The 26,138-nt window shown below is 41.1% G+C and overlaps 1 long non-coding RNA gene across 1 annotated transcript; it reads left to right on the top strand.

Moving 5' to 3' along the window:
- Positions 1-921: 921 nt before the first annotated feature.
- On the top strand, positions 922-25,836 carry LOC125910043 (uncharacterized). The gene is made up of 2 exons (XR_007453831.1): positions 922-1,336; positions 21,830-25,836. It is a non-coding gene; the product is annotated as an uncharacterized LOC125910043 (long non-coding RNA).
- The last annotated feature ends 302 nt before the right edge of the window (positions 25,837-26,138 follow it).

Below are 26,138 nucleotides of genomic sequence, written 5' to 3' on the forward strand. Positions count from 1 at the left end.
AAAAGGAGGTGTGATCCACAGCTCTGGTTCTCTTAATCCTCTCAACACACTTTGAGGGAGATGTTTTTATTTCCACTCTTTTTCAGAAGAGGTTAAGTAAGGTTAACTAATTTGTGCAAGACCACATAACTAGTAGGTGAAAGAACCAGGATTTCAGCCCAGAGCTGTCTGATTCTAAAAGCAGACTATTCCTTCAGTTCACGCCTATATTTTCTTTTCAAGCTTTTCTTGTGTCAAGAGCACAAATCTTAGGCCACATCCCAGTGGCACTGAATCAGAATCTCTGGAGGACTTGGAAACATACATTTAACAAAGAGACAAGATGATTATTATTATGGGGCACCTGGGTGGCTCAGTTGGTTAAGCATCCGACTTCAACCCAGGTCATGATCTCATGGTTCATGAGCTCGAGCCCCGCATCGGGCTCTGTGCTGACAGCTCAGAGCCTGAAGCCTTCTTTGGATTCTGTCTCCCTCTCTCTCTCTCTCTCTCTCTGCCCCTCCCCCCCCCATACTTTGCCCCTCTCTCTCTCTCTCTCAAAAGTAAATAAAACTTTAAAAAAAAAACATGATTATTATTATCACAGAAGTTTAAGAAAACAGCTCTATGCATCAGGTGGGAAATGAACTCATGTCTGTTTCCCTTTTACTGATCAAACAGAAGCCATCGGAGATTTGAAGCTCATACGACAAAAATAAATCACGTCATTCTATAGCTTATCAGATTATAATATTACAGGATATTTGTTTCTCAGTTTGGTAATTATGCATTGTCTGATTGAAGGTTATCTGGGTCCCAAAACACAGAGACCATCCTCTTAAGTTAAAAATAGACATTAGTGGAAACCTCAGACTTTTTTTTAGCTTTCCTCTTTGGTCTTTCAGAGCAGAAGAGAGAATTCATTTTCAGTTCCTAGCAGCTTTAACCTATGCAGAGGTTCCAGCTGTACAGGAGCTGAAGGACGGCTGGAAGGAGAACCCCAGGCTGAGAGTCAGTCCTCTTGTCTGGTTGCCCACCAGATGTCTTTCATTGGATGAAAAGTTCCATGATCCAGGAAGTAGAAAACCATCATGGCTTGGTTTGCTTTTCTTAGTTTCAGTTTTTCCATGCTTGATGAGAAGAGCAGAGGCCAACTACGTCTGCAGCTCCAATCCCTATCATGGAAGCAAACGACGTCTTTGTACAACCTAAATACTTAATGAATTAAATGGAAAGCAAGACAGTGATTCCTGACAGGGCTAAATGTAAGTCAAGCTGTGAAACTCCACAGCGCAGCCAGAAGTAGAGACGGACAAGTTGAACTGAAACCTGACCACTGCTTCTCAGCAATTTTACTGTAAGTTATTCCTGTTATCTCAGAGAGAAATTTGAGACAGAGCTAGAGAAAAGTATGAAACTGATTTCCCTCATGTTGAGCACAGATTGTTGTTTTAGAAATTTGTTTTATACACTATTGCCAAGGAACTTGCTTTGAATGAAATTTCCGGGCATGGTATCTATAATAGCAAATAACGACAGTTACATTTTACAAATACTAGTTTAATATGTTTCTATTCTGATCTCATTTAATCTTTGCAACAACTTGATAAGGTTTATACTCTTAATTAACACGATTTTACAGATAAGGAAAGAAAACTGGTAGCTTCCTCACAGAGTTTTTAAGTAACTTGCAGAAAGTCCTCAGCTTGTAACCAAGAGCCCATCTCGTATCACTATACTAACTGCATCCCCAAGGAGGCCATATACATAGGCCGTTAATGTCTCAAAAGACAAATTCCTATACTGGATGAAAATATAAGACCCAACAATATGTTCGTTGCTTAATGACAGGTTTCTGTAATGAACCAATGCAGAAAACCAAAAAATAAAAAAGTTTTATTGAGGAACCTCATGCAACAAAAGGGAAACAGCTGGTCAAGGTGGTATCATATAAAAGAGATTTTGAAACCAAAAAAGGTGGAGGGAGGGTGCAAAGAGGCTCCAGATTATAAGGAAAAATATAAAAACAACAGTGAAGACATGGCTTACCAAAGTTAGAAATGCAAAAACAAATGGAATAAATCAAAAGCAAACTACTGTCATGGGAGGTATGAATTCATGATCAGGCTAAGACAAAAATTAGACAGTCTCAAAAATTAAATAGAAAAATTTCAATAGACAAAAATTTAGAAGTCATTGGAGCTGTGACAAAAATAGATATAAATTTGAAGACTATATATAAATATATATAAATTTGAAGACTATCTGTATAAATATAGAGGCTAAGAATGCTATACACTTGGTATGTTGGAACCAATAGACATATATTGAACTTAGTAACAACATAAACTCTACATTTTTCTCAAGGTATAGGGCATTGGTATATATATGCTAACTCTTAGATAAGATCCCAAAAATGAATCCAGAGGAAAGTTACATACTTTCTCACCACAGTGTAATAAAGCTAAATGCTAATAAGTAAAAAAAAAAAAAAAAAAAAAAAAAGGAGACTTGGACAAAATAATGATCTAATCTATAGCCTCGGAAGTAGAGCATCCAAGGGTTTAGACCTTAACTCCATACCTTACTGTTGTGTGACTTAGGCAATTTATTGAACCTCTCTGAACCTAAAAATGTGGCTCTACTTTGCAAAGATGCTGTGAATTTTATCTATAAAGTACATACAATAATATAATACTAAGGCTTAAAGGAAGGTAAAACCATATGTCATACAAGTATGATGCCATATTTTTAATGTACTCATATTTTATTTAACTAGAAAAAAAGCTCAAAATTTTTGCTCATTAAAAGCCAAAGTCTAGAAAATATACATCTAATTACCAATAGTGCTCATCTCTATGACCTGCGATTTCTGATTTTTGTTATTTTGCTTTATTTTTTTACTGTAAATATATAGTTAGTGCACAATAAAAAAATAATAAATATGAAAATAAATATATACTTCTTTAAAACATAGTATAATAAGAAAATAAATATTAATATATTGAGTGCCCTATAGGTGGGGGTTTCTGTAAACATGTGGCCATTTCAGTTGTTGTTAGTCATCATAATTACTGTAAATTCTGAAATGCTCTCTTTCTCTCTGTGTAGATAGATACACACACATATGTATACAGTGTATTTACAATATATAATAAAATACACACCAATTTAAATTAATTTTAAATTTAAATATAAATTATAAATTTAAATTTAAATTACATAAATGTATTTATCTAAATATAAATATGTATTCTATATATATACATACTATGCCATTACATATAGTACTAAAGTATATAGTATTATCTATACTAAAGTACTATGTATTATACTAAGTTTATATATAGTATACACATTTATATTTAGATAAATAAATTATATATAAATATATACATATATATTTATGCATATAAATATATGCTATGTATAATACTCTATACCTCTATAGCATATAGAGTGTTATATATAGTATATAATATATAGGATTGTATATAGTATTACTTATATAGTATATATAGTATCACATACATAAAAACAATATTGGGATAACTAATAATTTGAATATGGGCTATAGAATCAGATAACTATATTGTTATCAATATGAAACTTCACAATTTTCTTAACTGTTAAATTTCCTAATTTTTATAAGAGAAAATGTCTGTCTTGGGAAATATATACTGAAATATTTCAGTCTGTATGTATGTACATCTTCAACTTATTCTCAAATGGTTCTGGGGGAAAATTCATATAGAGAAAGAAAATGAGTAATAAAGCAATCTGGGAAAATGTAAACAAACAAAATATAAACAAATGGTGAATCTGGGTAAAAGATGAACCGGGATTCTTCATACTAGTCTTTTAACATTTCTGTAAATTTAAAATAATATAAAAATAAAAATTTACAACAACAAAAAACAAATTAATAACAACTTCTAACAACAGCAGCAAAAATTCTCCTCAGCAACAGGGTGAAGTAGGAAATTAAGAGCATGATATTAACTTCAGGAATATTATAAAATCGAAAATACCACCTGTCAAAAGTCAGGGGAGTACAAACAATCAGGGCCCAGAGGGAAAGACAGAGATGCATTTTAGAAATATGAAATAAGTCGACAAAGCATGTGATTTCAAATCTTATAAAAAGAAGAGAGTCAACATAAGGAAAAATAGGAAGAAATTAATAAAGATGTAGAACAAAAATAAATAAGCTGAAAAAAAAATCAGTGGAAATAATAAATAAATTTAACTGTTCACTCTCTTGAAAAGATTATAAGATAAATCAAAATGCTTGGAAATATAATAAATAAAAGAAAGGTATGAATCAACAAAATTAAATATAAGCAATTGATATAAGGGATTTTAAACTATAAATGATTGCAATGCACAGTTTATGATAATTCAAAATGTGCAGCCAAATGGACAATACAAAATATAAAATCAGCAAAAGAAGATGTAGAAAACCTGAAAATAATGGTGAAGGAGGAAGAACTCAAGAAACTCATTAGAAATGTAACCTAAACAACTTCAGTGAACAGTATTTCTGTGTATTCAAGAAACAGATTTTGCCACATTATGTAATCAGTTCCAAATCATGGAGAAACAAAGCCCAGTACTCAATGCATCCTAAGAGATAAGTATCATCCTCACCCACAAATCCATGAAAAATACCACACGTGTGCACACACACACAAATGCAGTCTTAGGATGGCAAACGTACACAAGTGCCAATCTTAGTAAAACTGGTCTGAACAGACTACAACCAAGTTCAGGCATACAGTAGATTTTCCAAAAATAGTTGTTGGCTAAGTGAACAAATAAATATACAGGTATATGAATGAAGAACTTAATGCAGTCAATTAGCAAAGTCCACTGAGGCAAGAATGCCTTGTGCAAAGCATACATTTGCTAACTTATGAATCACCTCATCCACATCAGACTCAACAAGCATTGGCAGAAAAATCACTTTTCACTGAGCTTAGAGAGTGCAGCTGTGACAAGAAGAGTGTGATAATCAATAAAGGTAAATTCTAGGAATGCCAAGAGATCACAACAAATCACAGATACCTTTGGTAAAGGGATCGCTTTTTTGTTGTTGCTGAAACTTAAAAGGAAAAAAATGAAGAAATGGAGATGCTACGGATGGGAGGGTCCTCAAATATTCCACTTTGGCATAAGGATTATTTTGAGCTAAAGACACTCGAAAAACGGCTGATTCATAAAGGACATTCTAATCTCCCCTTTTTCCTAAACCAGGAGATAAGGATTCCCATGTGAAAGATGCCCTCCCAGTACCAGGGGGCAAGAACCGTTCTTCAGTAGAGAATAAAAGCTAAAAGAAATCTGTACCAACAAACCTTGTTAAAAGGCTTCTTATCTTCTGTTAGCTTCCCTACATAATTCAGTTACTCGTCCACATTGCCTGCTTTTGTTTAACCCCATATAAAAGCACGTGGGTTTTGCCATGTCTTTGGGTCTTCATTTCCTTTTGAGGGTTTCTGTGTCCTGTAAAATCATACAAATCTGTATACTATTCTTCTGTTAGTCTGTCTTCAGTGGGTTTAATCCTCAGGCCCAACCAAAAAACCCTCAGAGAGTAAAGATAAATTTGCCTCCTCTACAGAATATTCCTGAAGGAGAAGACTGATGGATCTGACTACATGAAAATTTAAAACTGTTCAACAAAATAACACCCCAGGCAATGTGAAAAGACATAATGCAGATTGGGAGGAGATGTTTGCAACACATATAACCACAAAGAATTAACATCAGTAAGAAAAACACTAATGAACTAATAGAAAGATGGGCAAAAGGTCTGAAAAAGCAATCTATAGCACAAGAAATCTAAAAGACAAATGATACAAGTAAAAAGATTCTCAAGCTTGTTTTACCGGTAATCAGAAAGATGAAAAATGAAGGGTGTCTGGGTGGCTCGGTCAGTTAAGCGTCTGACTCTTGACTTTGGCTCAGGTCATGATCCCATGGTTTGTGGGTCTGAGACCTGCATTGGGCTCTGTGCTGACAGCTCAAGGCCTGGAGCTTGCTTGCTTCATATTCTGTGTCTCCCTCTCTCTCTGCCCTTCCCCCTCTCGTGCTCTGTCTCTCTCTCTTTCTGTCAAAAATAATCATTTAAAAAAATTTTCTTTAAAAGAAAGATGAAAAATGAGATACCATCTTACATCCACCAAACTGGTGAAAATTAAAGAGTCTGGCACTATCAAGTGCTGATGATGACAAGGAAAAATTAGATAAACATTCACATTTTGATGATTATGTGCTTATTGGCATAACCATTTTTGGGAATAAATGGTCAACATCTAACAACACTGAAGAGAGCCATATCTTACAAACCCAGAGATTTCACTTCTAGGAGTAAACTGTAGAAACGTTGCACTTGTGGACAATGCAAGTCCATTGCAGCATTGTTTGTAACAGCAAAAAACACACAAACAAAAAAGTAAACCAGACAAATATCCATCAACAGAACCAACAAATTGTGATATACAATGAGACCACTTATAGCAGTTTTATCAATAGAGGTCAATCTCAAAAATATAATGCTGGATTAAAAGCCAAGTGCAGATAAATAAGTAGAGTGTAAAAATTTGTAAACACACAAAATAATGCTATATATTTGAACAGCTACATACATATGTTGCAAACATATACATAAAGGAGAACCATCAGCACCAGACTTCAGATGTGGTTGCCTCTGAGCAGGGGAAAATGAGATTGGGTTTGGGAGGAGGTACACAGGTATTCAATCTCATAACAAAAATAAGAAGCATATATGTTTGGTTTTGATGGATCTGGGTAGCAGGGTGGAATTCACAAATATTCATTATACTGTGTTTGAAATCATTGTTAAATGAGCTGCCCAGTTTTAAAAACACATAAAAAATACAAAAGTATATAAGCTAGTAATAGGTAATTCACAAAGAAAATATCCAATAAAAATGGGAGTGGTGGGAAATCCAACTTTAACTCACTAATTAACAAAATTTAAATATACACATACCATTTTGGCTTATCAATGGAACATGAAATTGCAAAAATGTGAATAGCTAATGTTAACAAGGGGGAAAGGTGGGTAGGAGGGGAGACCACATCCATTCACTCTGCTGATGGAAACTTAAATTTGGCAGTATATGTGAAAAAAGCAAAAAATTAAAAACTTAAATACACACACACACACACACACATTTATAACCTTTGCCTCAGAAATTCTACTTTAAGAAACTTAAGAGCATAGGAAGTGATCAGAAATGTGGGCCAAGATTTATGCTTAGGTATCTTTATTGCAGCATTGTTCATCATAGTGATGTCTTAAAAAAAAAAAAATAGAAAATTGAGGTCATTATGATACACATGTAACTGTTTCAAATAATATTTTATTTTATTATTTTTCAATGTTTACTTATTTATTTTGAAAGAGACTGAGATAGCACAAGCAAGGAAGGGACAGAGACAGAGGGAGAGAGAGAACTGCAAGCAGGCTCCACACTGTCAGCACAGAGCCCGATGTGGGGCTTGACCCCATTAATCATGAAATCATGACCTGAGCCAAAACCAAGAGTTGATGCTTAACCCACTGAGCCACCCAGGCACCTCCAAATAATATTTTAAAAGAATATCTAATGCTGCTGAAATATGTCATTAATATGTTACGACAGGTTATAAAAGCATTTGTACAGTATGTTTGTTTGCAATTGTATTTTTAAAAACAGATAAATTTGGAGGTATCCAAATCACAATGTCAACAGTGGTTATCTCTGGATGGTGAAATTTCATTATGTTTTTCTTTTTGCTCTTCATTTTCTTTTCAATAACAAATATTTAATGATTTTACAATAGAAAAAGTTATTTAAAATAAAACATTCACCAAAATAAGCTTTGGTAGGCTAAAGATTCCAATATAAAACCTAACTATGGAAGAATTTGCAAAAAGTTTTGAAAAAAACGTGTTTATCACCTCTCTGGGGGAATTTTAACTTTCTCAGCTTTGAAACAATTTTAATGATTGCACTATAAAAATTAGCATTACTAAAGATTTTTGAAGAGGGAAAATATTTCTATCAAACATTACAAAGAATTAAGATCTATCACAATTAGCTAATTCAAATTGTAAAATCAATGTCAATTTGCAAAAGACAAATAGGTAAAAGACAGGACCATTCCCATAAGGGAAATACAATTAGTAGAGAAACAGAGGGGGAAAATGTTAATTCTCTCTAGAAATCAAAGAAATGTAAATGAAAGCAGTCTAAAGATGACAGTTTACATATTCTAAAAGAACCAAAAAAAAAAAAGTTGAATGCTAATATCTAGTGCTGGTGAAGCTGCCCAGAAATTGACTCATAAATTCATTTACAACTATATCATTCCTACACTTTAGGCAGAAATGTTACCACTCAGAATTTATTCTTAAGAAATACTTTGGCAAAAGCAGGAAGGTCCCTCTTCATCTACTTGACTACTAAATGTTGGAACTTCCAGGACTCAGCCCTTTGGCACCTTCTCTCTTCCATCCATGTGCATGCACAGTTTGGAGGAGCTCATCCATACATGCACTAAGACCTCTGTCTTCAAAGTTCTCCAGGGGGACAACAGACCAGTGCAGAGATTTTCCTGGGGATGGGTGAAGAGAAATGGATGGATCTTGAGGGCAGTTCAAGGACTCTGAATTCAGTCAAAGAGGCAATAAAGACAAGAGGGGCCAGCAAAGAGAGTCAGAGAGATGCCTAAAGCAATTTTCATCATAGTATTAATCACTTAGGTTAATAACCTAACATTCCAGGCTTTATCCACTAGGGAGTACCAGTGAGGTCATCAGTAATTTCCTAATTGCACTAGCCCTCAGCTCACCTGTAGGCCACAAGATTTCAGCTGCCCTTGAACCCCACCTCCATAAACCCCTTGAACACTCCCTCTAGAGCCCTACCATGCTAGCAGCCAGAATTTTCCCTCTGCTCATGGCCCCCCAGGACTATGTGGCAACAAGGTGCATCCTACCTGGAGGTCAGGAAGCAGACCTGCTTGAACCCCACGTCTCACATCATACCTTGGTTCCACAAACATACTTATTTACTTGGTGTCCCAGTCTGGGGTCTCCACTTCATGTGAGTCCTTTTACAGCTTAAGGATGTTTGGACGTTTACCATCTTTCATAATCATGACTTCATGAGGTCACCAGTTTCATTATCTCCACTGTTCAGAGGTCATGACTGACCCAAGACAGAGCTGGGCTCAAGTCCTGATATTTTGCCATTGGTCCATGTCTCTCTCCATGGCACCAAGTTTGGCCAAGACTGAGTCCTGCTACTCAATTAACAGCCTACCATTTCCTTTTTTGTTTATACACTGTCTGTGAAAAAATGGACAAGGTGAGTTACTTTTCTATCAAGACCTAAGACAAGCAGGTTTGCTGCAGAGATGATATGACAGCAAAAAGAAAGAGTCCCCAGAGGCAAGGAGCCTTGTGTAAATCTGACTGTGTTGTCGGCCCAGCTCCAAGATCCCAATTACACACCAGCTGACCTCTGAGATCTAATCTCCGCTGTTTCCTAAGGCATCAGGACAATTCGCTATCCCAGGAGTTCTCGGAACCATCAGATTAGGAGTAAAATTGTGGAGTAAAAAATGGCTCTCTCCAGGGTAGCACTCCAGGCCCGTAAATTTAAAGGAAGCCTAGACACAGCAATATTTTCCTCCTCCTATCCCTGAACTTTGCCTAGAGGTAAAACTCCTTCCCCAACCTGGCTCACTCAGAATAAATACTTGCTACTCTCCTGCAGAATGCAGGCTGCTAAGGGGAGGGAGGGCAGGTGTCACACCTGTGGGGTTCACCTGAATGATCTGATGGTTTCTCAAGGTATAAGAAATGGGGCTGATGGAACCCTGAGACATTCAGAAATTCCTCTTTGGAGTTGAAGAGATGCCCCCTCCGCCAGACTCAAAGGGAAAAAACAAACTTCTCAAAGGCAGATTTGCACCAACTGGCCTGGGCAGGACCATATAGACAATCTTCTCTGGTGCTTACTATGCGCTGCCCCCAGGGGTGCCCAGATTCTCCAGCCCATGGACATGTCTCCTAGGGTCTGAGGAGTCCAACCAGGGATAGATTCACCACCAAGCTCCTAGACCTGACTCAAGAAAACCACCTCTCCAGGCCTTGGGGTACTATCCCCTGTAAGGAGGGCCCTTCCCAGTCTAGAGACTGTTTTCTCTGGCCACTAACTTGAGAAAAGAAACCACGTTTTCAAATTTAAATTCAGGGTAGCTGGTTCAAGATGGGCAATGGGAATTACTCAAAAAACAACAACAAAAAAGCAAATATTGGACAGAGGAGGCTTTATTTTTTAAATAGAAGGGAATACATCACATCACAATTTACACAGTTAATTTCAAAATCAAGAACAGGAAACAGATGCATCTATACTTTTTTTCAAAAACACTGTAACTAGTTCTCCTATTCTTTATTATAGATGGAGGGGGGTGGAGAGAAAGGGAAGGAACATGTAAGTGTAGGAAAAATAAAAAGCACAGTGAAAAATTGTAATCAATAAAAATAATAATAGCAGACACGTGTTGTGCTGGGCACTGTGCTAAGCACAGTTTATGGTTCTCATTTATTCCTCCCCCAAACCCTTGAGGTAAATAATAGTACTACCCCTGAGTTAGAGTAGGGAACTGAGATTTTAAATAATTTTCCCACTAATCGAGCCATGAAGGGAGAGGGCAGCATAGAGACCCAGCTGTCTGTTTTCACAAAGCCTCCTCTCAAGAGACAAAGATACAGAGACAGCCTTTCCTCTGGAAGGAAACTTATCCTGCTATCTTTAGAATTCTGTAGCTAAATACTTCCCTTTATCATTTCTCAACAATAGGAGTTACAGGGTAAATTTTGTGCTTCAATGGAAAACGATGCATTGTCTAACCACTGCACAGCCTTCCTGAGTTATCTGATTTGAGTCTTCATTGCCCTTGAGGCATTTTACAACGCTGTACATCACAGATAACTAATAGCAATGCAAAATGCAAATCCTGCCCTGTCCTGTGTGGATGTCCGATTGACTTTCCTCCTGCAATGGGAGAAGCTAAATGTGCGTCCATTAGCACATTTCAACATTCTTGTATCCATATATATTTGGGGGAGGGGGGGTTGGCTTCTTCTTTGAACTAGTTATAGAAACACCCTTACCAGCTTCCTCATTAACAAGTTAAATAAAATATTTACCATATGTTCATTTTTAATATCTGAATGAGAGCCATGATTTTATCTTTTAAAAAAAAAATCCGTCTTAACAGAATTATCAAAGCTTGTCAAAGCATCCCATGCCTTTCTGGAGGACCCTAGGCATGATCTAACCCAAATGGTTTCAAGAGCACCTGGGTAACCGGCAATGCTGTATAAATAAGGTCGTTCGTAGCATAGACTTGCCCTAACAATTTCCATCAAACACTGTTCTGTCCATGGCAAAGCTTCATGGGCAAGAACCCCAGTCCCCTCGTTTTCCCTGGACTTTTTTTTTTTACTGTTGATTGGGGAACATTCTTCTGTATATAAATTATATAATTCCATCACACCATCCATTGCTTTTATCCTGAGCTAGTCTCATGGGCTATTTCAGGGCTCTCTCCATGAAATAGCTGAGAAAGCGTTTGAGAACACTTGTTTTGAAAATAATAATCTAATAAACACACAATCTATGTCTTTATCGGCCGTTCAAGAGCACACAGCACAATCCCAATTTTTTTTTACCTTAGATACACTAGGATGTCACCCTTGGCAAACCTGCCTTTGGTCGGGTTTTGGAGTTAGACAATTGTAATTGAAATCCCATTCCACCACTTACTAGAATGTGGATTTGGGCAACTCAGTAACTTCCTTAACCCTCAGTTTTCTTCGCTGGACAAAGAGGAATAATCACACCTGTGTCATAGGATTATTTCTGAGGTTTCAATGAGTTACATGGCCAGCCTGGCACCTTTGGGAATTGGTCCCTGAGCTGTTAACCCCTGACTTCGAGGCCTGTCTACCAGTCAATGACTAACTGCATCATCAAGACACCATATGTGGTGGAAAAATGGTGAGTCATTGGTAGCCCTTGAAGCAGATCACTGGGAACTGCTCGTCATTTTTTGCAGCCAAAGACTTCATTTGCTAATAAAGCTTTTGTGAGATGAGTGTGTGACACAGTATATAGACCCGCTGCTGCAGAGAGGTTTGGGCATCTCAATCTGAGATACTTCAGCCCTGCCTGATGCCCGGGATGGTGTCAGTGCCACTGGGTATCCCATATTCAGAAGCACGGGGACCCAGCATGCTGACACCCCACCTTCCCAACCTGTGTCTTTGGTCTGCTTCAATCAGTTACTCAGTTTGTGACTTCGTTGGTCTCCCTGAGGAACCGAACATCATCACTCATCACCAAGCCCAACCAACAAGCCAAGCAGCTAGAGGAGGCAGGCAGAGTCTAGTCTATACCCTCCCTCTTTCCCACAGAGGAGAAAACCCTTGGCCAATTTTAAGGAGCCAGCAAAGTTCCATGCCTATCTGGTTGTTCTAAACCAACTTAAATCTTTATTTCCTTTTGCTTCCAAGCAATCAGAGAAATAAAAAGATTTTCCATTCTACCGAAACTACTAAAGTCGTAAGAGGCATTACTGATTCCAGAGTATCTGCTGACCAAAAACAAAACAAAACAAAAAGACTATTCTGGTTTTGGGGTTTTGGTTTGTTTGTTTGTTTGTTTGTTTGTTTAACTGTTCCACAAACCACAACTGTAGTTCGGACAGGGAGAGTAAATGGACCAGCACAGAGCAGGAAACAAAAATAAGTGCAGAAAGAGCTCAATTCTTTGCTGACCAGCTACCTTGATCTTCACTTTGGAACTGAGAGAGCAATAGAGGTTACAGGGACCTAAAAGTCCTCACATCCGATGTGCATCAATTAGACACGTGACCTTGGACAAGGAATCTGAAAACCTCCGTTTTCTCACCTGTAAAATGGGGGAAATAACTCCTACCTCATTTGTTACAAAAGTCAAATGAGCTTTGACTCTGCCAACACCTGTCAGAGGTGCCTTCCACGTGATAATGTTTGATCTCATGATTCCATTTGACAGAGGAGAAAAGTGAGCCTGAGAGAAATTACATAATTTGCCCAGGGTTACAAACCTAGTCTGAGGCAGAGCCAATGCAAAGTTTATCTGCAAAATTTCATCAATAAAGGGATGATGATCTTGATGAATAAATATCTGCTTGAACTTCTTAAAACACTTTGTTCTTTTGAATAGTCTAAAAGCTTACCTGCAAACTTGTTTTCACCTTTCATTTGTCTCCTGATCTTAGAAAAACTTTTAAAAAAGATATGGAAAGGTTAAACTCCAGGCCAACCCCATTCCAAAGGAGGATGTGTTCCAAGCCTTCTTGTTTTCATCATAGTCCCACATGGTACAAAAATGTCTACAGACTGATCGGTGGCCCAATAAAAGCTGGGTCACTTTCCCGATGGCAGCCTGTCCCCAAGAAGGAGTGAGAGGTGTCCTTTTCCAATGACATGACCCTAAAAGTGTCATAAATTTCATCTTGGGAGCAGAGTACGGTTCAGACATAGGGAAGAAAGCCCCATGCAGTTGTGAGGAAAGCCAGACACACAGGGCTTAAGGACTAGTGGCTGTTAAGAAAACTGATCCTGGGGGCGCCTGGGTGGCGCAGTCGGTTAAGCGTCCGACTTCAGCCAGGTCACGATCTCGCGGTCCGTGAGTTCGAGCCCCGCGTCAGGCTCTGGGCTGATGGCTCGGAGCCTGGAGCCTGTTTCCGATTCTGTGTCTCCCTCTCTCTCTGCCCCTCCCCCGTTCATGCTCTGTCTCTCTGTCCCAAAAATAAATTAAAAAAAAAACGTTGAAAAAAAAAAAAAAAAAGAAAACTGATCCTGGACTCAGATGGCCCTCATTTCCCCTCTCTCTGCCTTTTACTGGTAAGATATGGTTTTGTCCCAGTTCTTAATCTCTTAAATCTCAACCATAAACCAAGGGAAATAATAGTACCATTCTAAAAGTTATTGTTTCAATTACTCTTTTCTGAGAATTCCAACCTGAGGCTGCCCTTCCTCCCTATCCCCAGTTTCTGAAGATGAAAGCAAGAAAACCTGATTCTGAATATAAAACTCTGTTTCTTTCATAAGTGAACTTCACCACAATCCCCTGGCTTCTCCCCACCAGGGACTTGCTCTCTTTATCTCTGTAAATTATTTATTTCTTTTCTTCTGATTAACTTTCTTATCACCATTACACTAAAAGAAAAGGTTACAGTCAGGTCATCAAATGCCAGTCTCTTGAAATGTCTATTTCTTCAAGAAGCTTTTCAAATTAAAAGAGAGCAAGAATTGGGCAATTTTTAAGAATCTAATTATAAAGCCATTATTATTTTAGACGGAGGATTATAGACAGTGCTGATAACTCTGCTGGAGACTCCAGCCTCCATGGGATCAGGCCTACCCCCTTCTCAGTTCATGGGAAATGAAAAGTCCCCCTAAAACCACTGGACTTTCTTGAACGTGCAAATGACTAAAGACCCCACTAATGGATCTAGTGACTCTGCCACTGTATTAATGGAGTCAACCACGTTACAGTCAGGTCATTAAGGCCTGGGAGCCTGTCTATCCCTCTACCTCAGAGTCTTCACCTCTTTTCAATGGAGCACCTTTATCAGTTTTAAAAAAACCTTGAGCACTCCCCCCCTCAAAATATATGGGTATGTATATGCTTACAAATTATATAGCACCAATATATTACATAGTGCCATATACTAATTACATAGTATGAAGGTATATCAAATATTATATATAGCTCTTGGAGCCAAGATGGCGGAACAGCATGGAAGTTTTTTGTGTGTCTCCCGTCCATGAAATACAGCCGGACCAACACTAAACCATCTTGCCCACCTAGAAAACTGATCTGAGGATTAACACAACAATCTGCACAACCTGAACCACAGAATTCAGCAGGTGCGAGGTGCGGAGAGGTGAAGTGGGGGAGACAGAAGCTGCAGGTGGCAGGGGAGCCACTTTTGCATGTGGAGAGAGGACAGAGACGGGGTGGGGAGTGGGGAGAATACGGGAAAAGCACTCCCTTCCCCAAAAAGCAGCTGAAGAGAAAGTGGAAAAGTGGAAACAGCCGCAGGGACTGAACTAAAAAGGGAGAAACGAGAGGGTTTAAATTCCATTAAGACTATCAACAGGGGAAGCGCGGAGTCTGAAACTCCGCAGCTCAATACCTGGTGGTGCTCTGGTGGGAAGGGCGAATCCCCGGGAGCAGAGTGAGGTCCGGAGGTCTTCAGGCCACACGGAGAGAGGCGGTTCCCCTCCTGGGAGAACACCTGGTAGAAGCTGTGTGGGTCCCCCAAAGGCAAGGCCCCATTGGACCTGGGAGAACCACCACATTCGCTGGTACTGGAACAAGGTCGTTAAGGGTGAAGCCTGGTGCCAGATGTGGGTTGTGATTTTCCATAGTCCCTGAGGCGCTGCTGCTACACTATCTCGCGAACTTTTTCTGGGGCGGGCTGGCACCTGGCCTCACTCTCTGGGCATCGGCAGCAGCAGGGTCCAGCAAGCGTTGCTGGCACCCCGCCATTGCTCGGCGAGACCCTCCTGCAGACGGGCGGAACAGGTCAAAGCCACAGTCCCTCACAAGCAAGGGGTCAGGAAAAACAGCCGCATCTGAGACCAAACTCAGGTGGGAGGTGCTGCCTGGGGCTTGGTCACGGACTGTGTAAAAGCGGGGAGTGGATGGAAGCCGAAGACAAGGACGGGTGCGCGATTGCTGATCGGGGAGAACAGCTCTGACACTAGACGTTGGGTAGTCGGGTGACGCCATTTTTGCCGCTCCCGCGCATGCGCATACGCACCTACAAGCGCCATAACAATCCATCCCAGTAAGCTAAGCAGCGCCATCTAGTGGAGAATGGAGCCATTACACTAAGCCCCGCCCAGCTGGGCCAACCTCGCTCTTCGGGAACACAAGTCTCTCCGCCTGCTTAGTTTATGGACTATAAAGCGCTTCCTAATTTGACTTCTAGGGGAAAATGAAGTCATTTCACTCGTATTTCAGTCTGTTCGCTGGTCCATCTATTCAATTTTCTTTCTTTTTTCTTTTTTCTCTTCTTTGTTTCTTTTCTCTTTCTTGAATACAGAAAGAGAAAAAATTCATTTTTACTTTCAATTTTTATGCAAAATATTTTTCTTTAATTTTTTTCTACTATATTTTCTACCTTTGTGTAAATTTTTTCAAATTCTATTTTACTTCCATCATTTCATTTTAGTCTACTTCAGGGTATTCATTTTTTCAAATTTTCAAGTGATTTCCTTTTTTTTCTTTCCCCTTTTTTCTCTAATCTATCAAGCCCCTTTCAACACCCAGACTAAAACACACCTAGGATCTAGCATTATTTATTCTAACTTTTGTGTGTGTGTTTGTTTTTAATTTTTTAATTTAAATTTTTTTAATTTTAATTTTTTTAATTTTAATTTTTTAACCTCATTAATTCCTCTTCTCCCTTCAAAATGACAAAATGAAAGAATTCACCCCAAAAGAAAGAGCAGAAACAAACGACAGCCAGGGACTTAACCAACACAGATACAAGCAAGATGTCTGAACCAGAATTTAGAATCACGATAATAAGAATACTAGCTGGAGTCGAAAATAGATTAGAATCCCTTCCTCCAGAGATAAAAGAAGTAAAAGCTAGTCAGGATGAAATAAAAAATGCTATAACTGAGCTGCAACCTCGAGTGGAGGCTAGGGCGGCAAGGATGGATGAGGCAGAACAGAGAATCAGCGATATAGAGGACAAACTTATGGAGAATAATGAAGCAGAAAAAAAGAGGGAGATTAAGGCAAAAGAGCACAATTTAAGAATAAGAGAAATCAGTGACTCATTAAAAAGGAACATCAGAATCATAGAGGTCCCAGAAGAGGAAGGGAGAGAAAAAGAAGTAGAAGGGTTATGTGAGCAAATCATAGCAGAAAAGTTTCCTAACCTGGGGAAAGACACAGACATCAAAATCCAGGAAACGCAGAGGACTCCCATTAGATTCAACAAAAACCGACCGTCAACAAGGCATATCATAGTCAAATTCACAAAATACTCAGGCAAGGAGAGAATCATGAAAGCAGCAAGGGAAAAAAAATCCTTAACCTACAAGGGAAGATAGGTTTGCAGCAGACCTATCCACAGAAACTTGGCAGGCCAGAAAGGAGTGGCAGGATATATTCAATGTGCTGAATCAGAAAAATATGCAGCCAAGAATTCTTTATCCAGCAAGGCTGTCGTTCAAAATAGAAGGAGAGATAAAACGTTTCCCAGACATAAAAAAAATACACACACACACACACACACACACACACACACACACACAATTTTCCAAGGTAGTATTTTACTCCATCCATGCTGCTGTAATAGGTTATCATAGACCGGGTGAACAACAGAAATTTATAAACAAAAGAAATTTATTTCTCACTCTTCTGGAGGCTAGAAAGTCCAAGATCAAGGGACCAGCAGATGTGGGGTCTGGTGAGATCCTCACAGATGGCCATGTTCTCACTATAACCTCACAGGAGCAAAGGAGCAAAGAATTGGGGTGCCTGGTGGCTCAGTTGGTTAAGCGTCTGACTTCGGCTCAGGTCACAATCTCATGGTTTGTGAGTCCAAGCCCCTCATCCAGCTCTGTGCTAACAGCTTGGAGCCTGGAGCCTGCTTTAGATTCTGTGTCTCCCTCTCTTTCTGCCCCTCCCTGGCTCACACTCTTTCTCTCTCTCCCCAAAATAAATAAACATTAAAAAAATTTTTTTTAAAGAAGCAAGGAATCTGTGTGCAGTCTTTTTTACAAGGACACTCCCCCCACTCATGAGGGCTCTGCCCTCAGGACCTTATCACCTCCCAAAGACCACATCTCTAATACCATCACTTTGGGGGCTATGCTTTAACATATGAATTTTAGAGAGGCATCCAGCCTCTAGCAGAAAATATAAAAACATCTTTAGGGCCTATTCTGTTCTTCCTGTGCCCTGATAGACCTCACAGAAGCCAGTTAGAGGCAATGGTTCAAACTTCATGGAGAACTTGTTTTTCGAATGAAAGCTCTCCAGGCCTCAGTCCTAGAAGCTTTAATTGGATTGTTCTCGGGCTGTCCCCAAACCTGTCCACTCCCTGAGATCTCAGGCTGACTCTGATTCCAGTGCTCAGATTTTGAAATTACTGGCCCAGACCCTCTCTTTGGCCACCCTTTTCATTTTATCACTATGGTCCTACTGTTATCTACCTCCTGGAGACCCTCTTGTTTCCCTATGTAAATTAAAACAATCAAACAATAATAATAACTGCCATTTATTATTTCCTGCTTGCCAGGATTGCTTTATCTCTTTCCATTATGCCCTTTAACCTGATCAGGTAGATATCAGTAGTCCTTGTACAGATGGAAGAAAAAAACTAAAGCTCAGAATACTCAGGTCTTGCCCCAGGTTACCCAGTTAGGAAGTGGTAGGCCAAGGATTTGAACCTAGACCTGATTCCAAAGCCCGGGCTCTTGACCACTGAGTATGCTGTCTCCAGAATAAGTGACTGCATTTACTGAACCTCTACTATGAACCAGGCACTGGGCTCTGCACTTCACATGCACATCTCTAATACTCATGATGTATCTGCTTTTGTACAGAGATGATTCTCAGGCCGCAAATTCTAATATACACGAAATGTCTTTACTTTCTGTAAGCCATCTGAATTACTGACTCCAAACTCCTGTTTTTCAAGCCCTCCCGGATTTCTTCTTTCCACCCCACCCCCACCCCCAGTGTGCCATAGTTCTGGATCAGACACAGCAATACCTAGGCCTGGGGGTGGGTGTGCCGCCTGGTTCTCTGTCACCCACCCCCCCCCCCCAGGTGGCCATGGAGGGGCCTGTCCTCCCCATCTTCCATGACCTGTTAGTGCTGGAGGCTCACTGCTCTCCTACTTCCCGCCAGGCACAGGGGCATCCTTTTGCCCATCTGCCAGCACCACATAGCCATATCCCCCTTGGGTTCTTACCAACTTCCAGCAGGGTTTCTGGGAAGCCAGGGACGGTCTCCTGTGCCCTCAGACCTACAATCTTTTCATCTCCACTGACCTGAGAAGCCCAAGAGACTGTCTTTCTGATGATGGGAAGGTGGGGTGCTCCTGCTTCCTTTAAAATATGTTTAGCCTTGGGGTGCCTGGGTGGCTCAGTCAGTTAAGCGACCGACTCTTGATTTGGGCTCAGGTCATGATCTCACCATAGTGAGATGGAGCCCCATGTTGGGCTCCACACTGGGTGTGGGGCCTGTTTGGGATTTTCTCTCTCTCCCTCCCTCTCTCTCTGTCCCTCCTCCGCTCATGTGCATGCTCTCTTTCTCAAAATAAATAAATAAACGTGAAAACAAAACAAAACATGTTTAGCCCTTTGCTTGTCTTTCTTGGTTACAATTCATTTGTCCTAGGTCCTAAGTTTGGGGATGACAGAGGATTTGTAGAATTCTCTCTGGTTTGCCCTTCTTAAGTGGAAGCGAGAACAAGGGGGAGATGTTGGGAGAAAAATCATATTAAGTTAGTATTTCAAAGTATTTTCTCTGGCTTATGCTATCCCATTTTACAGGTGAGGAGATGGAACTCATTAAGGTTAAGTAACATTTTGCTCGGCTAATAGATAGTAGACCCAGCATCCTCAGGCTCTGGAAATCTGATTCTCTGTGAAGTCCTCCTCTCTTCCCTGCCAGGAGTCTCCCCGGCAAGCTTCAAGGAAACACAGAAGAGCTTGTGCATTAAAACCACCACACAAGGGTGATGGGTTAGGAAGGCAGAGCTTGGGCAGACAGGTGCTGTCTGTATAGCACCCCTGAAAGGGAACAGGCATCTTTCCTCCTATCCCAACCGAAGAGAGCCTCGCAAAATGAGTTGGCATGCGATGATCGTAGGGAGATTTTGGTGAAGCAGGGACTTACAAGGGCCAGAACTTTGAAAGCCTCTTCCCACGTAGAAAGTGGTAAGAGAGTTTACTCTGCAGACATTTGGGAGGGAAGCGTCTTGGATATTTCGAAGCCACTTGGATACACTGGTATCTTGATGAGTTAATTTGCAGAGCTGACGCCCAACTTACCTAACTGCCTACTCAACATTTCCAGTTGAATGTCTGAGAGGCATCTCAGACTCCACAGGGTCAAAGCTGATTGCCTAATCTTCCCCCACCAAGCCTGTTCCATTCACAGCCTTCCCCACCTCAGCTGATATCAACCCCATTGTCCACTTGCTCAAGCCAAAGTCCTTGAAGTCATCCTCAGCACCTCTCTTTGCCTTACAGCCCACATTCCAGTAGTCAGGAAACTCTGTTGCACCCACCTTCCAAATATACCCAACACCATCCAACCACTCCTCAATTCCGCTCTTACCATGCTGAACCAAGCCACCATCACTTCTCACTGGATCACTGCAATAGCCTCCTCACACATCTCCCCAACGTGCACCCTTGCTCATTTATAATCTGTCCCTGGCCTTGCAAACCAGAATGATCTTTTAAAGATATAATGCAAATCATGTGACTCTTCTCCTCAGGATGGTTTCCTATGTCTCAGATCATGAAAGTCAAAGTCTTTATAAGGGTATCTCCTTGATCATTGGCTTCTTTGTTGTTCCTGGAACAGACCAGGCATGCTCCTACCTCAGGGCCTTTGCATTGGGTGCTCTGGCTGTCTGAAGCTCTCTTTCCCAATATGTCCACAGAGGCAACTCACTGAAACCCTCGTTTAAAGTTCAACTTCCCAACAAGGCTCATCCTGACCATTTAAAATCACTACCTCCCCCCACCTCCTGAATTCTGCTATACTTTCCCTTTTTCCATAGCTTATTACACTCTACAATCTACATAAATCTCTTGTTTACTATGTTTATTTTCTATCATCTGATTCCTCCTCCCCCCAGTGGTATATAAGCTTCACAAAGACTGGAATCTTGGTCTGTTTTGTTTACTTGTATGTCCCAAGAGCCTAAAACAGTGCCTGGAACATAGTAGGTATGCAGGGGGAGAAAAGTTGGAATAAATAAAGTTGAAATAAAACTAGAGACCCAAGGAATATCATAAGAGTCATACACAGTAACATTTCCCCTGCCTGACTTCTCAGTCCTCTACACAAGGGAACATTAGTTAGCACAGAGGAGAGTTTCTTCTGGGGTCACCTCCCAATGGGGCCCCCTCAAAGGCATTCAGTCCCACATCTTTGCTTCTGTGTCATCCTCTTCTTACACTGAGGTTAGAGCTTTCCTGCCCCCTTCAGCTATAGAAACGTTTACCCCACCAACTCTTTGACTTGAGGCACCAGCCATTTTGCTAAATTCAACAGAAAATGGGCCCTCCAGCTGCTCTCCACCTGGCAGAGCCCTTCTCTTTTTCTTTGTGCTTAGTCTGCAATTTGAAATACCATTGCCATGAACCAGCATCCCCTCTATCAGAGGGAGAGCTAGGCAACTGTGTGGGAGCCACCGACCCCTGACCTTTGACAGAATTTCCAAACACAACACATTAACCTAAATTGATTAATTTGGAACTATGACCTTGGCCCAAGAAGGTAAGAATACAAGACAAGATATTTGATTCTCCAAATGTATCAGAATTTGTAAAAAGCTTTTGTAAATCAACTTTTTTTCTATTAGATATAGTTAGATCTGGGCTTGCAAGGGGGTAGCAAGCGAGGTGGACACTGGGTAACACGGTTAAATGTTAATTATTAATCAGCAGGCTTCCCTGACAAAGTATCAATAGGCGATCTCGTCTTTTTAACTTCAGGAATTAGCAAGAAGACCTTGGACCCCGGATGAAACAGGAGAAATGGAAAGTCCCCTGTGTGTCTCTATTTTCTTGGTTTTGTGCGTCTTTATCCAATCAAGTGCCCATGGACAAAGCCTGGGACTAGGTAAGAGCCTGCCTTTTCTGTGGAAATGGGCATGGATTTTTCTTTCTTAAATGTCTGTCACAAAGAACATTTGTGAGACAAATTCACTGAGTGTTCTTGACGGTGTGGGACAGAACTTGATTCTATTAGTGGCATCACGGGTCACAGGGACATGTTGCCGTTCGTGCAGGACTGAAATTTTAGGAGATCTCTCTGGGAATAGAACTCTAAAAGCACTTGCGGCTTGCACTGAATTCTCTCCCTCATGTCTGATTCAGAACCCGTCATGCCAAGACTTGGGTCTTGGGAGAATGATCTGAAAGAGTTTGGGATGTTCCCGAGAGTTAATTTGGCATCTAATTTGTGGTTGGGGAGTGCAGCTTGCAATGAAATGCTCCGTTTTGCTGAGGTTGCCTGATTGCTGGCTGTCTGAGAAGAGAGGAATTTGTAGAGTCCTGTTTCCGGTCAGGTCTAAAGAAGAGATAGCGTTGCATATTTTCTAGACTTCATGTTTTTCTGCCACAGTTTTACTCTGAGACAGAGAAATCCAACAGCAGTCACACTTGTTTCATTTATAAATTCATAAACTTGATTGATGGCCAAAGGTAGATCCAATTGCTTGACCAGGTAGGTGGATTCCAGGTTCCTGGCTAAACAGTATATTGGATCAATAAATGATGGATATGAAGGACACTGAACAGTTTGGCCAAATTAGGTATTTGGGATTTTTGTGTGTGTGCTGATTACTGGTCAGGAGCTACTCACTCTGAGGAAGAGACTTAGATTTTTCTTTCCTCAAAGACTATCTTTGGAAGGAGCTCCAAAAACCTTGAGAATCAGGAATTTAGTAACCAGGAATATACCTGAAATTTCCAGAATCTTTTGTTTCCCCTATAAGAAAAAAGGCCGTTAATTATTTTATTATTATTTTGTATCCTACATCAATACTAATTGGTAGTATTATTACCATTTCCTGAGCATTTTCTGTGCCAAGCACTATGCTGATTATTTTGTATTCATCATCTCATGTGTAAAGCCATGTCCAAACATGACAATAATGATTTAGAGCCAGCCAGGCAAAATTGCTGATGATTTTCATTCCCTGGGTTGACAGGGATTTTGCTAAAGGGCCTGTCCTGACCTTTGGCCCAGAATGTTGTTTTTGTTTGTTTATTTTCCGTAGATCTAGAAAAGTGACTGTATCATAACTGCTCAATGAATTTTCTTAGTCGGAACCTGCATCCCAGAAGCCTCCCTTGTGTACCCCTTGAGCTTTAACATAGAGTATTTTGCCTCTGGGGGAACTTTTCATTAATGGAACCATAGAGCATGTGCACTTTTGCCTCTGGCTTTTTCACTCAACACTATCCTGATGAGATTCATCCGGGGCACGTGTATGTGGCGGTGACTCGTTCATTCTGGTGGCAGCAGCATTCCTTTGGGTAAACATACCTCCCTTTGTTCTTCCATTGCGTTGTTATTGGCCCAGACTATATTCTAGTGGAGACTTGGAGGTTGGAAGGCATGACTGCCAAGGAGGAGGCTGAAGGGCAGGACGGCCTCCCCCAGGCTGCTGGGCATCCAGATTCCCTTCACCAGCTCTTGCGTCGCTCAGCTGCTGCTTTCCCGGGGCCTGGTTTGTCCAAAAGCTGAGGGAAACAGCCATGATTAGCAGCAGGGTTCTTCCGGGAAAGGGAGCAGAGTCAGGAGGCCTCCTGTTCCTTTGGGAGTAGAATCTCTGGGAAGAATTCTTCCTGAAAGGAGTGAGACAGACAGATCTTGTGTGGATGAAGCTGGTGGGTCACCTCCAAGGCATTGGCTGGAAGCAAGCACCCACAGTGGAGGCCTTGTCAGACAAGTACCTAGACTGGTGGCTCTCAACCAGAGACAAAATTATCCTCCACAATGTCCAAAGACATCTTTGGTTGTCAGAGTTGAAGAGAGAGGGCTATTGGCATGTAGTGGGCAAAGGCCAGGGATGCTGCTAAATAAACATTCTACCATGCACATGACAGCTCCCACAACAAGTTATCCAGGGCAAAGTGTCCAGAGTGGTTGAGAGTTGAGAAACCCTGGTCTATACCAAGCTCCCACTGTCACTAGTCATGGGCCAGGAAGTACTCCCCCGAGGACCCTTCCTCCTTAGCCCCACCCCTCCCAGCCTGCCTCTTTTTGTTTTTATTAATGACATTACTAATGGACCCACCAAGGTACTGTGTATCCAGTATGTGCCAGATGCTACCGCATCCTCACCATGTGGTAGAGTGAGCCAGCACATAGGCGGCTTGCAGGGGTCCCATGGCTGTTCAGAGCAGAGCAGGGAGAAGCACCTAGAGCTCAATCTGACTGAGCCTACAGGCCTTTCTTTCTGTTGTCCTCATTCTCAATGATTTGACAGCCAGAGGCCCCCCCTCAAAACCAAAACTGCTCAGTTCCCACCCAGAAAGACAGATTGGGACAGCTGTTCCAATCTGTCAGCACCAAGGGGAACCAGGTATGGGTAGCCTCCTGACGCCCCCGGGACACGGACCTACCATCACTGTCATCCCCAGTCCTCACTGCCTGACCCCCAGACCCACCACACTGATGTTGCCATGAGAGCTAATAGTGCTCTCAAACGGAGGATCCTGCCTCTTGACCCCAGCAGCCCCCACCTTCCAGGTGTCCACCACCACTGCCTCCAGGGGCCTGCTCCTCCCTCCAGTCTCAGCCACAACTTCCAAATACCAGAAGCAGCTGAAGCCCATCTGTTCAGTGGCTCATTCGCTTAACCCTGTGGCACAAGCATCTGCCATATACAAGGCAGTGCATGAATGCCGCAGTTCTCAAACTTCCTGGTCTCAGGGCATCATGACATCCTGAAAAATGCCTTAGGGGTCCAGAGAGCTTTTTTTTTATATGGAATACAGCTATCAGTATTTGCCATATTGGAGACCAAAACAGAGACATTTCTTAAAATGTTAATGCCGTTAAAAATAACGGCGAGCCAATCCCGTATCAATACATATCATATTATGAGAAATACCTTGTAGTTTGCAAACAATGACGAGAAAAAGGGAGTGACATTGATTTACAAGAAATGTTGCATATTTCTTTAATGTCTGGCTTCAGAGGAGAGGACTGGATTCTATTACCGGTTTTTGTATTCAGTGCATTGTGGTGTATTGTTTTGTTTGGAGTACGTGAAGACAATTAGCCTCACCTATCAGCCATCCCCCTGGCCTCAGCCCACACACAGAACCACTGCGTTCCTGCCGTGGACACTGCGTCCCACCGTGCCCCGCCAGCCACTGTCCCGAACTCCCACCTCAAGCTGTCAAATCAGGGGTAGGCTGGGGGTGGGAGGTGGGAGCCACGTGCCCTGGAAGTCCACACTCAGAAGGTCATCCTTCATAGGGACGGTCATTACAATAGCAGAACCTGCTGAAAGTTGGTCCGTCTTTCATTACCAGAATTCTAAATAATGTCAGTGGTAAAAAATAAACCTCCTACCCCCCAAAATAGTTTTTTGGTCAAAGTTGCAAATAACTTCTATGGTTACTGTTGAGTTTTATATATATGTTACCTTCAAAGGATCACACTTTTGTATTACTTATCCTTTAGTTAATATTAAGTTCTCCATCGACGTTCATTTTGAGCGCTCCCAGTTACACGGTTGGCGCCTGACCTTCACGCATTCAGTGACGCGCTCACTGCAGGAGGAAGTGTATCACAGTTTCAAATCCCCCCAACTTGCTTTGATCATCTCATGCCTCCAGCCCCTCTGGGACTTACTGCATATTCCTACATCTACACAGCAAATTCAGAATAAAAGATGATAGCAGAGTGATTGTAAAAGCCAAGAAACAAAACCTCAAAACTTCAATTCTCTTACCCTAGGTGACCATTTAGTGTTTCTGTGTTTACAATTTAAAACAGTAAAACAGGGGCACCTGCGTAGCTCTGGGTTAAGCATCTGACTTCAGCTCTGGTCATGATCTTGTAGTTCGCGGGTTCACACTCAGCCTCGGGCTCTACACTGACAGCACAAAGTCTGCTTCAGATTCTCCATCCCCCTCTCTCTCTGCCCCTAAGCTCCTCTACCTCCCAATCTCTCTCTCTCTCTCTCTCAAAAAAAAAATAAAATAAACATTTAAAAAATCAAAATAAAACAGTAAGACACATATTATAGTGAACTGTGAGGTGTAATACAGTTGGCCCTTG

Source organism: Panthera uncia, assembly GCF_023721935.1.
Source record: "Panthera uncia isolate 11264 chromosome B3 unlocalized genomic scaffold, Puncia_PCG_1.0 HiC_scaffold_1, whole genome shotgun sequence".
NCBI classification, from domain to species: Eukaryota; Metazoa; Chordata; class Mammalia; order Carnivora; family Felidae; genus Panthera; species Panthera uncia.